Source organism: Helianthus annuus, chromosome 14, assembly GCF_002127325.2.
Source record: "Helianthus annuus cultivar XRQ/B chromosome 14, HanXRQr2.0-SUNRISE, whole genome shotgun sequence".
In the NCBI taxonomy this organism is placed as follows: Eukaryota; Viridiplantae; Streptophyta; class Magnoliopsida; order Asterales; family Asteraceae; genus Helianthus; species Helianthus annuus.
The window spans coordinates 114,475,742-114,492,233 of NC_035446.2; the positions used below are offsets into that span (position 1 = coordinate 114,475,742).

General features: G+C 35.0%; 1 long non-coding RNA gene across 2 annotated transcripts; it reads left to right on the plus strand.

Annotated features, from left to right (window-relative positions):
• The first annotated feature begins 974 nt into the window (after window positions 1-974).
• Window positions 975-3,824, plus strand: LOC110909075. Of its 2 annotated transcripts, none has more exons than XR_002575113.2 (5): window positions 975-1,165; window positions 1,262-1,399; window positions 3,176-3,263; window positions 3,413-3,493; window positions 3,634-3,824. It is a non-coding gene; the product is annotated as an uncharacterized LOC110909075 (long non-coding RNA). The 2 variants fall into 2 exon arrangements; XR_002575112.2 differs by having other exon boundaries at window positions 977-1,165; window positions 3,637-3,824.
• Window positions 3,825-16,492: the final 12,668 nt, after the last annotated feature.

Below are 16,492 nucleotides of genomic sequence, written 5' to 3' on the forward strand. Positions count from 1 at the left end.
CATACAAGGAGGGTCATGAACTAATATTAATACAAGAATAATAAACACTACACTATGAGAAATCATCAAGTAATGTGGGGATTCTATGTTGGACAACCCAAGTTAGTCCATAATCACACCTTCATCAAGCTTGAAGCTTGAACATCACTTGTGGGTTAATGGATCACAATGGCTAATGGTAGGTTATATATGTTTTAGTGGACCATATTAGGCCTTAACGGGTCACAATGAACATTAGTATATCATATATGTCTTCATGGACCATACTAGGCATTAATGGATCACAATGGATAATAGTAGATTATATATGTCTTAATAGACCATATTGAGCTTTAATGGAACAGGTGGGGAATAGTAGATCATATATGTCTTAATTGACCAAAAAATATGATACTTGATTTTAGTAAAATCCAATTTTTTTTATAAGCCCAAACATTTTACAATCCAAAAACTTGTAGAATAATTAAGCCCGAATGATAAAATAAGCACAAATTAACAATAATAGAATTGAAAGGAGGTCCAAGTTATAATTGATAAAGTTAGCCCAAGACCCAAAATAAAAAAAAATCGGGCTACCCCTACATTAATGGGCTAGCTCCGCCACTGTGTATGCATGTACCTTTTGTTATAAACTTTGAATTCCGCTCGTAGGTAGTTTTTGAAGTTGGATCTCGGCCTAAGCTCGGGTTCGGATCGTTTAATATATTTTACAAGTGGTAATTATTATTATTATTGTTTAAATATATATTTAATATATTAATTGAAAAATATATAAACGGTGGGCTCGTGAAGGCTCGCAAACCAGCTTGATTGAGATCGATAAGCTAAACTCAGATTAATTTTAAGGTCGGCTCGTTTCAAGTTTTTGTTTGGAGCCGAACTAGAGTAGCTCGACTCGTTTGCATAGAATATAATCCCCAACTTAATTTCCCACATGAAAATTTTAAATTCCCGTTCATATTTTTATATTTTCCGCCTAAATTTTCTTTCCCCTCCCAAAATCCATCATAATACTTCTCATTTCTAATCCCCCAGTTAATTAATAACACAAATACACAGATCTTTCTGCATTAGTTGAAAACCCTAGCGCCTACCGCTACCATCTTCACATCAGCTCTAACCATCTTCACCTTTTCCAACTACGTCACCGTCGGCTACCTCTTCGGTCTCCAATTCCGTTATTTATCTACTATTGTTATTATTATCATTCAGTCTCCGTTTAATATTCTCATTAACGTAAGATCTGGTTTGAATTTTGCAGGAATTAAGCCCAAGATCAAAGGCTCATCGATGGTCACCGGAGGCTTGATCGGAGTTATGCGTACGAGAACTCTACTGGACATTTGATGGGAACTACAGTGAGTTATGCGTACCTGAACTCCACTGGACGTTTGATGGAGTAATTTTCCTTTTTCCCTAATTTTTCAATCTAGTGTTTTGTTTTGTTGGTACTGTATTCTTAATACATAAATTGAGTTCAAATGGATGTGATCCATAAAGTCAAGGTAGATGGTTCACTTTTTGTTGAGTCTTACTTGTTTGTGACAACATTGAAGCATCACTTATTTCTACAGAACTAGCGATCAGAGTTTATCCATGGCAGAAAAAAGAAACAACAAAAAGCTGTTGGTTTAGTTATGATTTTTTTTTACTTTACTTGCTGTGTTTACTTGGAATTTAAGGGTTAATTGAAGAACTCTAGTTGGTGCTTAGCTTTAATCACAATTGTGCTTCTAAATTTAGTTTCTGTGATTTTGTATTTTGTTTTTTAGTTGGTTTGCATACTTTTGTGAAAGCATTACAACAGAACTGTAGCATATGCCATGAATAGCGATCATTAGTTTTTTTTGTTAAAGATGTTTGAATGAATTAAAAGAACTTATTTTGCACACAAGGTGTTCTTTAAAATGACTCTTTTTTTAGCAGTTGGGTGAAACAAATAGTTTCTAAGGGTGTAAGGGGTGCATGCCTAATGAGTTAGGGGGAAAATTTCACCCACTCAATTATAATATGCCATGTCATCTCCCCTCTCATTCTTCCCTCTTACCCAAAAAACATAGAGGTGGTTTCCCCCAAACCATTAAAAAAAAACAAAACAAAACATCTCATTGGTTAAGCATAGCATGCGGCAAGCTTTCCCCGAAAGATCTCCTCCCCGTGCGGCAAATATTGGTGGCGGCGGTGTTTACCGAGCAGCAAAGGGGCTTGCCGCACCCTTTGCCGCGACCACCCCGTACACCCTAAATTGTGCACCTTAAGTTTGTGATAGGTGTCTTCTTTTTTTAATTTAATATTATTCCTATGTTGTTTGAAAGAGTTGATGTATTTTAATTTAATATAATTCCTATGTTGTCTGAAATAGTTGATGTACCTAAATAAATATTTATAAGTTTCACAACCGATAAGTGGCATGGTATGAACTTATTGAGATATGTCTTACTTTTCAACAAACATTTGAATATGACCCGTTTAAGATATGTAATGTTTCTTTATGTTAATTTTATAGAATTTTATTTAGATCAATTGCCATTCAGATTAAGTTGTATGTAATATTTGAGCCCGTTGCCTAAACATTGGCCTTGACAAAAAACAATGGAATATTAGTTTGCCATGCCTGTGAGCACATACATCACAGTCTGCATAAAAAATTAACATTTGAGGTCCAAATTTCTGTTATTCATCTGAGTTTAATTTCATTGAGGTTAGGTTATATTTCTTCAAGTTTTTAGTGGCAGGAAATTAAGCTCAAGAAAGATATAAGTTATAACTATGGTGTCTAGAATCATTACGATGCATTTACCTCGCGAGCCGGCTTAAGTTCGATTAACGAAGCTCGAAGTCAGGCTCGTTTACTAAACAAGCTTGTTTTTAGGCCTGAGCTCGTTTAAGTTTGGCTCGTTTTGAGTTTTTTTTAGCCGAGCTCAAGTGGCTTGGCTCCTTTGCCCCCTAATTTCATTAATGAGATTTCGGACTATTAATGTTTTTGAAAATTGGACTGCTAATCAGGTTTATCTTTTTTTTTCTTAATTTTTTTTAATCCTTTCACTTGTGGGACTTGAACCTGCAACTTCCATATAAACTTGAATCAACTCTACTCTTATAAATTGTTGAAAATTGTTTTGGAGTAGATTTTTTTTATGCTAAACTTCTTTTTTATTTTGCTTCAATCTCTTAGGAAGTTCCACCTTTGATTTTCAAGAACTTCTGGCATGTCCGGTTTATGCAGTCTGGTTTATTCTCAGATCAACTTGGTGTCCATAGAGGTAACTTATATTGTGTATATATGAATTGCATTAATATTTGTTACATGCAATCAATGTGATCATCCACCAGTGGTAAGCTATCCTAATGGAACAGATGGTATTCTAGTAGTTTCACTTTTTAAAGCTTTTCTGTTTCTGGTCTTCTTAAGCGGATGCGTAAAAGAACCACACTAATGAAGTTTATGAAGGAGATAGCTTATGATGGAGTTGAAATACTTGACAATGATAATGTAAGTTTAGGCATATTTTAGTCTGTATATTAGAGAAATATGTACTTATATATCCAGACAAATTCTTAAATTCATATATTAGGATTAAATTCTGACTTTTATGATTTATTTTATTTAATTGTTGTCTCATGTTGGGAAAGAAGTAGAGGAATACTCGGCTGCGGATATGGATGGCATTCGCGAAGATTGGTCGACTTATGCGGTTACCTCTATTTTTAAGTGACATTTTAGGTGTTGATAATGTATTGACAAACAATTCTTTTTTTGTTAACGTTAAAATATTTGTAGTATACTTGACAAATGATTATGTAATGGATTGTTTTGGTATATATATGTGTTTTTTGGTTTATGAAAAAGATTTATTGTTTTTGTTATTATACATGTATGCAGAGCAAATTAGTAATTTTATAAAAAAAAATATACAATTAAAAGCATGACACGCGTAAATGAATGTCATACGTATATGTCATAAATGCTTGTCATGAACGTGTGTCATTAAAAAGTGTCATAAAATAAGTGTCATGAATGTGTGTCATTAAAATGTGTCATGAGTGTCATAAAATAAGTGTCATGAATGTGTGTCATGAATGCGTGTCATTAAATGTGTGTCATAAAAACATGACACACAAATGCATGTCTTGTTAATTTTATGACTCCTCAATCAACGACTCGCATTTGCGTGTCATAAAGACCCTTTTATGACACGCAATGCATGTCAAGAAAGGTGTTTTTTCTAGTAGTGCCTAAGTGTGCAGAGTTCAAAAAAATTATGTTTTTTAATTCTATATATTCTTTTGTTAATTATTTAGGAGTTTATCATAAGAGTGAATGGTTTAAAGGTGGATCTCATGGACACACTAGATGCTCAATATGCTTTTCTAGCTGAAGTATTATCAAAACTTGTTGTAGAGGTCGCATTACCTAAGGTATAACTTTAAACCAATGTTATGTATGAGACCTATCAAATCAAAATGTCTATAGGTGGAGACTGAAAAATAACATGAGAATTAGATGACAGTTATTCTAGTTTACATAAATTGAATAGAACCGACTAAAAGTAATTCTTAGCTTATTATCAATAGAAATGGTTCAATTAGACGCTTTTGTAGCTAAAACTATATCAATTTTGTAGCTTGATGAATCGAAATTGTTCAATCTGGTTTAATTTGTTTAAATAGAGCTGGTCATTTTAATCGAATAGAGCTACTACAAGGTCATTTGTATGCTTAAAAAATATAGATCTTTCAAGAAATTGGTTTTAATTAATCATTAGAAAATCATGGTCAGGTGGCTACAATGCACATGAATTTAAAAGGTGAAAATTGCTCCGAAAGCTTAAAGGCCTAATTATATGTTTTATAAGTTCCATTTAAATTTGCTATCATAGAAAGAAATTAAGTTTTTATTGTGATTTATGGTTTTGTTTACATGCTCTAAGGGTGGTCCTAACTAAGCAATTTGTATTTTAAAGCGACCCCGAAATTTTATCTTTGCTTTGGACCACAATTTGTCGAGCCGCTTATGGAGTCATGTGGGTCCTTGAAAAAGCAAGTTGTAAAGGTCTATATGACCTTCCCACTACTTGCTCCAAAGAGATAATAACCTTGGCTTTCGACCTATAAGCATCGATCAAATATGGTACCTTTCCTAACCTTGAAAATCGAATTTTGGTATGTGAAACTGATAGAATGTTCTATTGCTAATTGTTTATACACATTAACTTATAATAATACTGTAGAGTCTGACATAGGCCTGATGTTTAAGGTTGGTGTATTACATATATGATTAAAATGTAACATTGGATTGTTTGCTAATAAATATCTAATGAAGAATTTATATTTCAATCTGTTTGATTAAAAATGGCGTGGATGCTTCATTTATATAAGATGCTTAATTCACTTTAAAGGCTACATGCTACGGTAAAGAGTATAGCTTAAAAATACTATTTTATGCTTAGAATATATGTCATGTAACCTCATCTATCTTGTAAAATCTATGAAATGTTTGCTACAATTTTAATTACGATGATTATTGATGCATATAACCTCATGTATATTGTAAATTTGTAATATTGATCTTTTATCTTGGATATATGTTATGCAAGTTCTCATCCAAGTTTTAAAAACTAGCAGCAGGACCACAACTCAATGTTCATGGATAATTTTCCACTAACATAACACTACATTATATCATGTAGACTTTTAGGCGAGTGCTATGATTTCCATTTTAATTATTAATCTTTATATGTGTGTTATGGTTACATATTTTTTTATGCTTATATGAGAATCATATAAGTAAAAGTATGAAATTCAATTATTGATGTAGATAAAACAAGTAGACCCTATTTGTCAACTCTTTAAGCCGTTGTATTCTTTTATTCTTGGGAAAATCAAGGAATGATATGGAAGATGACAAAATGTTTTTCTTTGTGATCGTGTTAGTTGGCATAAGATCTCTAAATAGTCTTTCTTTTTGCATATTATTATGATACTAATTTTTTTATATTGCTGCTCTAGATCTCTAAATGTTCCTCATGCAAGTGTCTACCTTTAAGAGAATGCACAACCTTTCTTTGTGAGTGTAAGGGTTAAATTCATCTGGATTAACGCTAGGGTAAGCACTTAATCCCTTATTTAAATTGTGGTTGTAATGATATTGTAAATATTGAAACCCTTTAGTTTAAACTTAAATCGCAATGGTTTCACATTTCTTGATATTTTTAATTGTGTAGTGTCCACGTCAGCCAGGAGGTACTGAATGCGGCTACTATGTGATGAAGTTCATGAAGGAGATAGTTAACGAAGGAGTTGAAATACTTGACAATGATAATGTAAGTTTAGACATATTTTAGTCTGTATATTAGAGAAATATGTACTTATATAACCAAACAAATGCTTAAATTCATATATTAGGATTAAATTCTTATTTTTAAGATTTATTTTATTTAATTGTTGTCTCAGGTTGGGAAAAGAGTAGAGGAATACTCGGACGCGAATATGGATGGCATTAACGAAGATTGGTCGACTTATGCGGTTACCTCTATTTTTAAGTGACAAATCATATTTTAGGGGTTGACGATGTATTGACAAACAACTCTTTTTTTTGTTAACGTTAAAATATTTGTAGTATACTTGACAAATGCTTATGTAATGGATTGTTTTGGTATATGTATACATGTGTGTATTTATTTTATGAAAAAGTTTTATTGTTTTTGTTATTATACATTTATTCAGGACAAATTAGTAATTCTATAAAAAAGTTTAAACAATGAAAACTATGACACGCGTAAATGAATGTCATAGGTATGTGTCATAAATGTTTGTTATGAACGTGTGTCATTAAAAAGTGTCATAAAATGAGTGTCATGAATGTGTGTCATAAAATGAGTGTCATGAATGTGTGTCATAAAAACATGACACACAAATGAATGTCATGTTAATTTTATGACTCCTCAATCAACGACACACTTTTGCGTGTCATAATTATCGTTTTATGACGCACAATGTGCGTCAAGAAATGTGTATTTTCTAGTATCTTTACAAAACTTGCTCAACTTGAATCTAACTCATCTCAAACCTATGTCCTTATGCTTATAACCACTTCTGTAGTTAGTTAGGCTTAAAAACAAGGTTGAGACATTCAAAATCAGAGGTTCAACCTCATATACATTCTTATTTGTTTAGGGTTTTTAACCCACAAATAATGTTTAAGTCCAAGACTGGATGTAGGTGTGATTAAGGACTAACTTAGGTTGTCCTACATAAAATCCCCACATTGCTTGATGATTTCTTAAAGATTAATTGTTTATATTCTTGTATTACTTGTATGTTTTTACATCAACTGTAGTGGTGAACACTTAGAGGTACCTAAATGGAAGACTTCTCTTCCTACCTCCTACATGATTTCCATGAAACTTAGAGGTACCTAAATGAATAGGTAATCTTCTACCTCATGCTTGACTATTGGACTTATTAATATATATATTACATAACCTATATAATACATAAACATATTATCCGAATAATCGAATCTTTGATGATGAACTAGTGTTCATATGTCAAGGTACTAGATTATATCATACTAGACTTTGGTAACTTGTCACAACTCTAATGGGACCTTGTTCCATGAAAACATTTAAACTCCTTAGAGTTTCCTAGTGTCAAGAACAAGTATCATATGTACTAGGTGATTATTTTCATATGTTATTTTCATGTTGTTTTAAATTTCGAATCTCGACCCAAAACATACTTGAACTTTAACCCTTATACATTCGATCTCCTAATCTCATTGCTCGTCAACAATTGGATAATCGGAAAGCATATGCAAATTTTGTGAGTATACTTGACCCATTTTACCATTTTCACACTTTGGGTGTAACATGTTTTTATATACAAAACACACTTAGTATACATATTCTTATGCAAATACATAAACAAACAATCCAATACATGCTTACTATTTGTTATGCTTGATTCGTGTTTTCTGGGTGATTCTTATGTGATGAACTTATCATTAGCTTCGTACAAGCCTCCACTTAACATGTATAGCGCTATAGAAGTAATGCACCACCCGTGAACGAGAGGTCATGTTAGGTTATTCATTCATACTTGCCTAAACAGAGGGTTGACTTGTTAATCGCATGCCAGTTTATACATTAATCTTGATAACTAGGTTTGCCATGTGGATTGTTCCTTATTATTTTTATACTTATATACTACACACCAAACTTGTATGCTCGCCAATACTTTTGTATTGAACTACACTTTTTAAAACATATTGCAGGTTTAACGATGATGTTGGTGATGCATGGAATCTAGTAGGATGCTTAGATACACACTTTAAATTTGTATTCTTTGTATTGTATTTCGTTATTCATGTTGTATATGTTTCAAATCCTTGTAATTGACTATTTGGAAATGGAATGAAAATTTATTATTTAAATACTCGTCACAAATAGTGTTATGAAGTCTCTTGCAATCTATTTTGTCTTACTCCGATGTTTCCGCCATCGGTTGGAGTCCAAGACTTTGGATATTCTACACCTTAACTTATTAAACCATGGTTTGGTTGATATCATAGTTGGGTTTTTGGAGTATGTATTTATAGGGGTGTGTGTGTATATATTATTAGTTATATTGTCAAGTATATCAAGCATTAGAGGTAGGATAAATCCTTTAACCTCAAGAATTCACCAATGCACAAATCACAAACATGGTTGATGATTTGGATGGTCATGAATATAAGAAATGAAATATACAACTAATCTATCTATTTATCACGTAACCAAGTGAGGTTTAACTAGACGAGTGCTTCCAACATTGTATTGTTGGAGACTTGGTGTAGTGTTGCTCACTTTGTGACTTGAAGATTACTTAGAGACTTGCAAGAACTTAAAAGAAGGCGTATGAACCTTAACGTTTTTGGAACAAAACCTTAACTCAAGCCATTCAACATGGAAGTTAGTTGGTGGCTTGGTTTAGCTTGCAAAAGTTTCAAGAAACATAGTAAAGATGAACATGTTTGAAAGTTTTAAATAAAGTCAAAAAAATCCTAACTTTGGACCTCAAAATGGTGGAGTACCATATTTGTTTACCTTGGTAAACATGTGGTAATACTCTTAAATGCTATCCGTGGAAGGAGAAGGAAGAAAAAAAGCATGAACAAGCTCAAAACTCACTATTTTGAACTTAAAACAATCAACCCAAACTTGGAATTCTTGATCATTTGCGAGTGTTAGAGAGAGTGTTTAGAGTGTGGAAAGTGTTTAGGAGGTGGTAAGGGGTTGTATTTATAGTTGGGATTAGGGTTTGGGTGTTAAATGAGATGCTTGGGGGGTTGAAATGAGGGAAATGGAGCCAAAATTTGCGAGATTGAAACATTTTGCTGCCAGTGACGCTCCATACGGACCGCAAGGGGTCCATACGGTCCACAAGGACCGTCAAAAATTCAAAATTTTCAATTTTGGCCCTTGAGTTGTTCGGTTGGTTATTAGGAGCTATAAACATATAGTTAAGCATGTTTTGGACATTTTAAGGTGTATATAAGCATGTGTAATGTATAAACACGTATGAATATCATTCTGAGAAAATATAATCTCGATGTATGGCTCGGTTTGTAATTAAAAACGCGTATTTGTGAATGTTTATGTATTATGCAAGTATGATTACATAAAATATGATATAAAATATAGTTTCCATTATGATCAAGTCTCGAACTAAAAGGAGTGAAATTGAAATACGAATTATAAATAAATGAAAAAGAAATGGAAAATACGGAACGCTACAAGACTCACCAATTTCATCATCTGCACACCATGGATTCGCCACCATCGGTGTCGCTGGTCACCTCTCCATATCTGCTTTATTTACTTACAACCATCATCGTCACTCTTGTTTTTCTAGTCTCCTTCTCGAGCACCATATCTGGCGACCATAACAACACATCTGAGCAAAAAGGACGAGGTTGACCATAGATCACAGTGGGGAGGTGTGTTTATAAGAGAGAAGAGTTGTGGTGCTATAAAGTGAGGGGATTTTGGTTCCATTTGAGAGAGACGGTCATTGGTTCGTTATGGCGGTGACTGGTTTGTTTTGGCCGGAGATCATGATCGTGGCAGTGGTCGAGGATGGTTGTGGTAGCGGTGGTCTGGGATGGTAATGGTGACAGTGGTCGGGTATGGTGATAGCGACGGTCGCTGGGTTTGGTAATTGCGACAGGTGATAATGATGGTGGCCGAAGATGGGGATGGTGATAATGGATAGATATGGGGGATGGTGACGATGTGTATGTAGATAACCGGAGATATGGTAATGGTGGTTGTGTGTATAGAGTGGGAGATGGTAAATTGGTAATGGTGGTTGTGTGTTGGCAGATAGAGATTGGCGGGGGGGGGGGGGGGGGGGGGGGGAAGGACAGAGAGAGAAGGTGGGGTTTATTTTTGTATTTCTTTTATATTTTTAAACAATAACTATTTTATATATAAAATTATATATAAATTGAATAAAATACTTTTGACTTAACGCGATTTTTTGGATAGAGTTAGTGGGTTGGATGAAAATGACAAAAAACAACAAACCTCAGGGACCCAGAGAAAAAAAAACTATTTGAAATAAAGTGGCATTTCAGACCAAACCTCAGGGACTAAAATGACAATTTACTCTTTATTTTTAAAAAGTTTTTAAAGAGGTTGTTCAATGACTATTATACCTACACATGAGTGTCACATGGGTTGATTTAACATAAAAACTAACTGGGTTTAGTCTAAAGGATACCGCCTGATAGAAAACAGTAACATAAAGGATGTCCAACGTAGTTTCGGTAGTTAAAGAACACCGCCTGCAATTTGGCTCAAACTTAAAGGACGTAAAATAGAAAAGTCTCAAAATTTATTTTGAAAAATTATTTTTTTACAAGTTAAATTAATTTTTATAATCCATTTAACATATTAATTAATGCTTGGTTCTCCGGTTCTCACTTTTTTAAGATTCTCCACTTAACTCACCTCATTTTAAATATTTCTATTATATACCTAGTATGCATGCATATACATGTGTGCTTTTTATATTCTTAAATCGTCTTATTTCTATGTCATGTTCCTATTAAGATTCTCCATTAAATCCACCTCATTTTAAATATTTATATTATATATACCTAGTACGCTTGCATATATATGTGTGTGTGCTTTTTATATTCTTAAATCTGTCATATTTCTATGTCATGTTCCTATAAAGTATAAGAGTTGCTCACTTACTTCAATCTATAATCTATAAATTATAATAAATCAAATCATATTAGGATATGGCTTTATCTTAAACCATTAATATTTAAATGTTATTATACTCCTTATTGTTTTGCTTTAAGAGCGAAAATACAAGACTTTTATTGTTTTTCTCTTCTCATAAATTTTAAAGTAATTAAACTTTTCTTTTTGTGCAGATTGTTTTCTTTTGAATGTGATTGCAAATCACAAATCTTAATAAATACGCTTAATAAATACAATGACATTTTAAAATACAATATATAATTGTAACCAATATAAACAGATTTGTAAAAATTGTAATATACATTTTACGCAATCAATATAGTTTAAAATGTCTTTTTAGTTTAAATAAATTAGTATAATAATTATTACCTTTTGTGTATTGTTATTATTATTTTTTAATGAAATCTTGAATTATAACTAAACATCATTTCCATATTAAAATTTTTGCATATCTTATAAATAAACAACACTTTGATGTTTAGCAAATGATTATTAATAAATGTCAAACATAATCACTATCAAAGAGGTTGGATTGTACTTAGAAGAATCGGTTTTTGCTCACGACAGTTGTATGTGACACTATCAAGAATAAAAAGAGGACACCAAGTCAAGTTACTAGTATTAGACAAAGATGAAAAATGTTACAAATAAGAAGACAATGTGGTGTACAACGAAATATTAGAGATTTATAGATTGCTTATATGTTTGTTACGTACCAATGTGGTTGGTGACCCATTAACAAAGGCAAAAGCCTTTAGGTATACTTAGATTTGAAGGTCTTAGATTCAAGACTTCAAGTGCCACATACAACAGAAATAATAAAGAATAAAAAAAATTATTTTGTAATTTAACTTTTTCCCATATTTAATGTATCATTTCGTGTTATTATAAAATGAATTATATTATATATTATATAAAGTAAACTATATTATATAAAGTGATTAAGGATCCTGTAAAAAGGGTTAATAGGTGTAGGACAACGCATGCGATCGCCAGAAAAGCTACGCAGATAAGCGTAGGAAGCCATTGGAATTTCAGGTCGGGGACCGGGTTTTACTCAAAGTTTCACCCTGGAAGGGTGTGGTTAGTTTTGGTAAAAGAGGCAAACTCAATCCACGGTATGTTGGACCGTTCGAAATCACTGAAGGAATAGGCCAAGTAGCCTACAGACTAAACCTACCAGCTGAACTCGGTGCAATTCACAACGTATTCCACGTGTCGAATCTGAAGAAGTGCCTGTCAGATGAGACCCTCATAATTCCTTTTAAGGAACTTACTATCGACGAGCGGTTGCAGTTCGTCGAGGAACCAGTTGAAATCACGGACCGGGATGTTAAGGTCCTCGAGCACAAGAGAATCCCTCTTGTCCGAGTTCGTTGGAACTCCAAACGTGGCCCAGAGTACACCTGGGAACGCGAAGACCAGATGACAGAAAAGTACCCCCAGTTATTCGAAACCAATGCAACTACTACTGAGGCTGAAGCTACTACTGCGGAATTTCGGGACGAAATTCCAAATCAACGGGGGGATGATGTAACACCCCAGGGAAATTAGTAAACGATACAACTCACCTAGCTTCCTCAGTAACTGCATGCTAAATTTTGGGACGAAATTTCTTTCAAGTTGGGGATAATGTGACAACTCGAATTTCCAAGATTTCATTTACGCATTTATTGCACGCTCATTGTTTGTTTAGTGGTTTACTTGCACAAATAATTTGCTATGGAAACTGTAACGTTTTGATATAATGAAGTGTATTGTGTGATTGTGCATGGTTATGTGCTAATTGTGAAAGACTTGTCAAATATTTGAACTTGGTGATGAAACTGTGAAATTGTTGTGAGATGGTGTACTTGTGTAAAAGTTAATACTTGAGGATGTAGAGAGTAATTAGTGAAATCCTAGAGATACTTAACCCTAATCCCTTTCACTAATCATTGACACACAAAACAAATCACGTACTTTCATTCTTTGATTCTCTGGCAATCATCATCTCCATCACAAGCACAAGTCTCCTGCATCAATCTTAATCTTGCAATCTAGTTAGAATCAATCCAAGGTAATTGTTAATGATTGTTTGTTGTTTTGATTCTTAATTGTGTGATTCTGGTAAACCCTAGTTCTTCACATGTTAGTTCTGTAATTGTGATTTGATCCTGATTGATTATTGTGATAATGTTATTGCTTAGTGTAGAATCGATGGCCTGATGATTTAGATTCGTGGTATATTAGAAATATTGATGGTTGTTTTTGATCAGTGCAATGCAAAGTATGAATTAGGGTTTCTGGTCGTGTGAATGCTAGAACGTAACTGTTACGATCGTGTAATGGAAATTGATCATCTATCTAATGAGTTATGTTTGTCAGAGTTTTGATAGCATGTTAGTCCGAATTTTATGAACATTATATCTTGTCCGAGTTTTATGCTTATAACCTAGTCAGACTTTGTGTCACATATGATGTCCGATGTTTACATAACATGTTTTCCGAGCTGGTTACAAGGACCCTAAGGTCCGACTTTTGTGAACAACAATCTGTCCGACCTTCATGTTAAGGGGCAATGCAGTCCGAGGTTCTTAAGGGAGTGTTATGTCCGAGTTTCAACCCTCACACTCCCATGTCCGATCTTTAACCAAAATAAAGGAGGAGTCCGAGTTTTAGTGTGGTCCGACTTTTAAATGGTGTGTGTTATGTCCGAGTTTTGGCAAGAGATCAAGGGTTGTCCGAGTTTTTAAACTCACACACATTGTCCGACTTTCACAAGGTGGAAAGGGGTCTGAATTCCTTGTTATGTTGTGGTCCGAGTTTCGGATCCTCATGTGGTCTGAGTTTCTTGAGCTCCACCCTAGTCCGACCTTGTGAAAGAGATTCCCTAGGTCCGAGTTTTTGCAATGGTGGAGGTCCAAAGTTCACATGTTGTCCTAGTTAGAATTCATTTAATACAAGTCACAAGTCCGAACTCTAGTATGAAATATGTCCGACTTTGAAACAGGGGAAGCCCCCCACACACTTGTCTGAGTTTTTGCAAAGGGCAAGGCCCTGTCTGATGTTGTGTAATGATCAATTTGAAACAACGAGCTGCATGTTAAATAATGTTAATTCTGTTAAGCTGTGTTTGACACTTGGCTAGGTCCCTGACTTCCTTAAACATGTGAAGTAATTAACACTGCTAACAGTGGCCACTAGATTAATATCCACGTAAGATTAAACCGTGAAATCAGGGACGCTACGCATGAACTATGTGAATAAGATTGACTGCTTACATGATGTATGATTCTATGTAAATGATTGTATGATACTGAATGCAACTGTATGATTCCACATGTGTGAACATTCTATGTGATATCATCATGAACACAATAAACACACAAGACACAGCTGCTTGAATGTCAATGATTGCAAACCCTAATTTGATGCAAACACTTACATCGTATCATGTGCAACATATCCTAGGTCGTGTGTAACGGACTTAGACATTTGATAAACCCTAGAAGCCATAACATACCGAGCAAACCAAGGTGAGTTCACACAGCCAAGGCATGGGGTTCCCAGGGTGGGAATGGGATTTGATTATTTACTGGTACTTATCTATACTGGAACGTAGTGATGTGATTTGATGAACTATTGTACATACCCCGCTGATTGAACTACGATTAGACTAGTAACACTTATTGAACTGATCTTCGCACACCTGCCAAGGGTTGGCCGCGATATTATGACTGACTTCGCACACCTGCCTTTGGAAGGCCGCGAACTGAAATCTGCTAATCTTCGCACACCTGCCTGGTAGGCCGCGATACAAACAAACCTAGTCTAGAATACTCGGGATGAACATCCCCTAATATCTTCGCATACCTGCCTGGGAGGCCGCGATGGAAAACTAATACGATGCGTGACATAACGAACGAACATACTACTACTCACACTATAGTGTTACTGAACTGTTAACTGTGAACTCGCTCAACTAGTTGTTGATCCTCTGTTACATGCCTTGCAGGTCGTTAGATACATGGAGCTTGCACAGGGAGGAGCAGGTCGTTGTGGAGCATGGATCGTGGATGCCATGTTAAAACATTTAAACATTTGAACTTATGTTACAAATTGGGTTTTCATACTTATGCTTCCGCTATACTTTGAAACTATGATTATGTTTTGAACACCTATCGTATTGAATGATTGGTTTACATTTATTATATTTGATATTAATTACATGTTCGATATGATTGGTGGCTTGATCCTGGTCATGTCACGCTCCCAAGCGGTGGTACTCCGCGTGTGGATTTTGGGGGTGTGACAGATTGGTATCAGAGCCATTGGTTATAGAGAACTTGGTTTTAATATGGGAAAATGTTTTTTTTATTAAAACCAGACTATAACCAGAACAGTGCTCTCAACGATCCACAACGACGCTTCGCTCCACGTGCAAGACTCGACATACCAGGTAATAAGGTTTATGTTTATTACCTGCTCGCTAGAACTGCATAGAACTTTGCTCGTAGTATGCTTACATTACTTTACTCACTACTTGTTATTGCTTGAGAACACCTATATGCCTACACTTTTTTGTCATCGCACTACTCGCGAACCATTCATACTTATGCTACCTTTACTGTTCGATCATGTCTGGACGTGTTGATATGACTCAAGCCCAGTTGACGGCTCTCATTAACGAACAAGTTGCTACGGCGCTTGCAACCGCACAAGCAGGAGGTATAACCTGCTACTCCAGACATATCCTAGGATGTTAGATCCTACTTTCGTGACCCAACTCTCGCGCTTAACCTTGACCTATCTTTCTCGCGCAACGGGTCAGAACGCACAGCAACCTAACTGCACATTCAAGAACTTCATGGACTGTCGTCCAAGCATATTCAGTGGCACAGAAGGAGCAGTGGGACTACTCCATTGGTTTGGGGAAGCTCGAGTCGGTATTCGAGATGTGTGAATGCCCTGAGGCTCGCAGGGTCAAGTACGCCACCGGTACTTTGGGAGGAATCACGCTAACCTGGTGGAACGCGCAAGTACAGATACTAGGGTTGGCAGCTGCTAACGCCACCCCCTGGAACGAATTCAAAGAACGCATTAAAAGGGAATACTGCACGCGTGATGACATCCACAAGTTGGAAGTGGAGCTTTACCATTAGAGAATGACGGGGTCAGAAATTGAAGCTTATACGAAACGGTCGAACGAACTGGCCATCTTGTGTCCAACCATGGTGGACCTTCCAAGCAAGCAT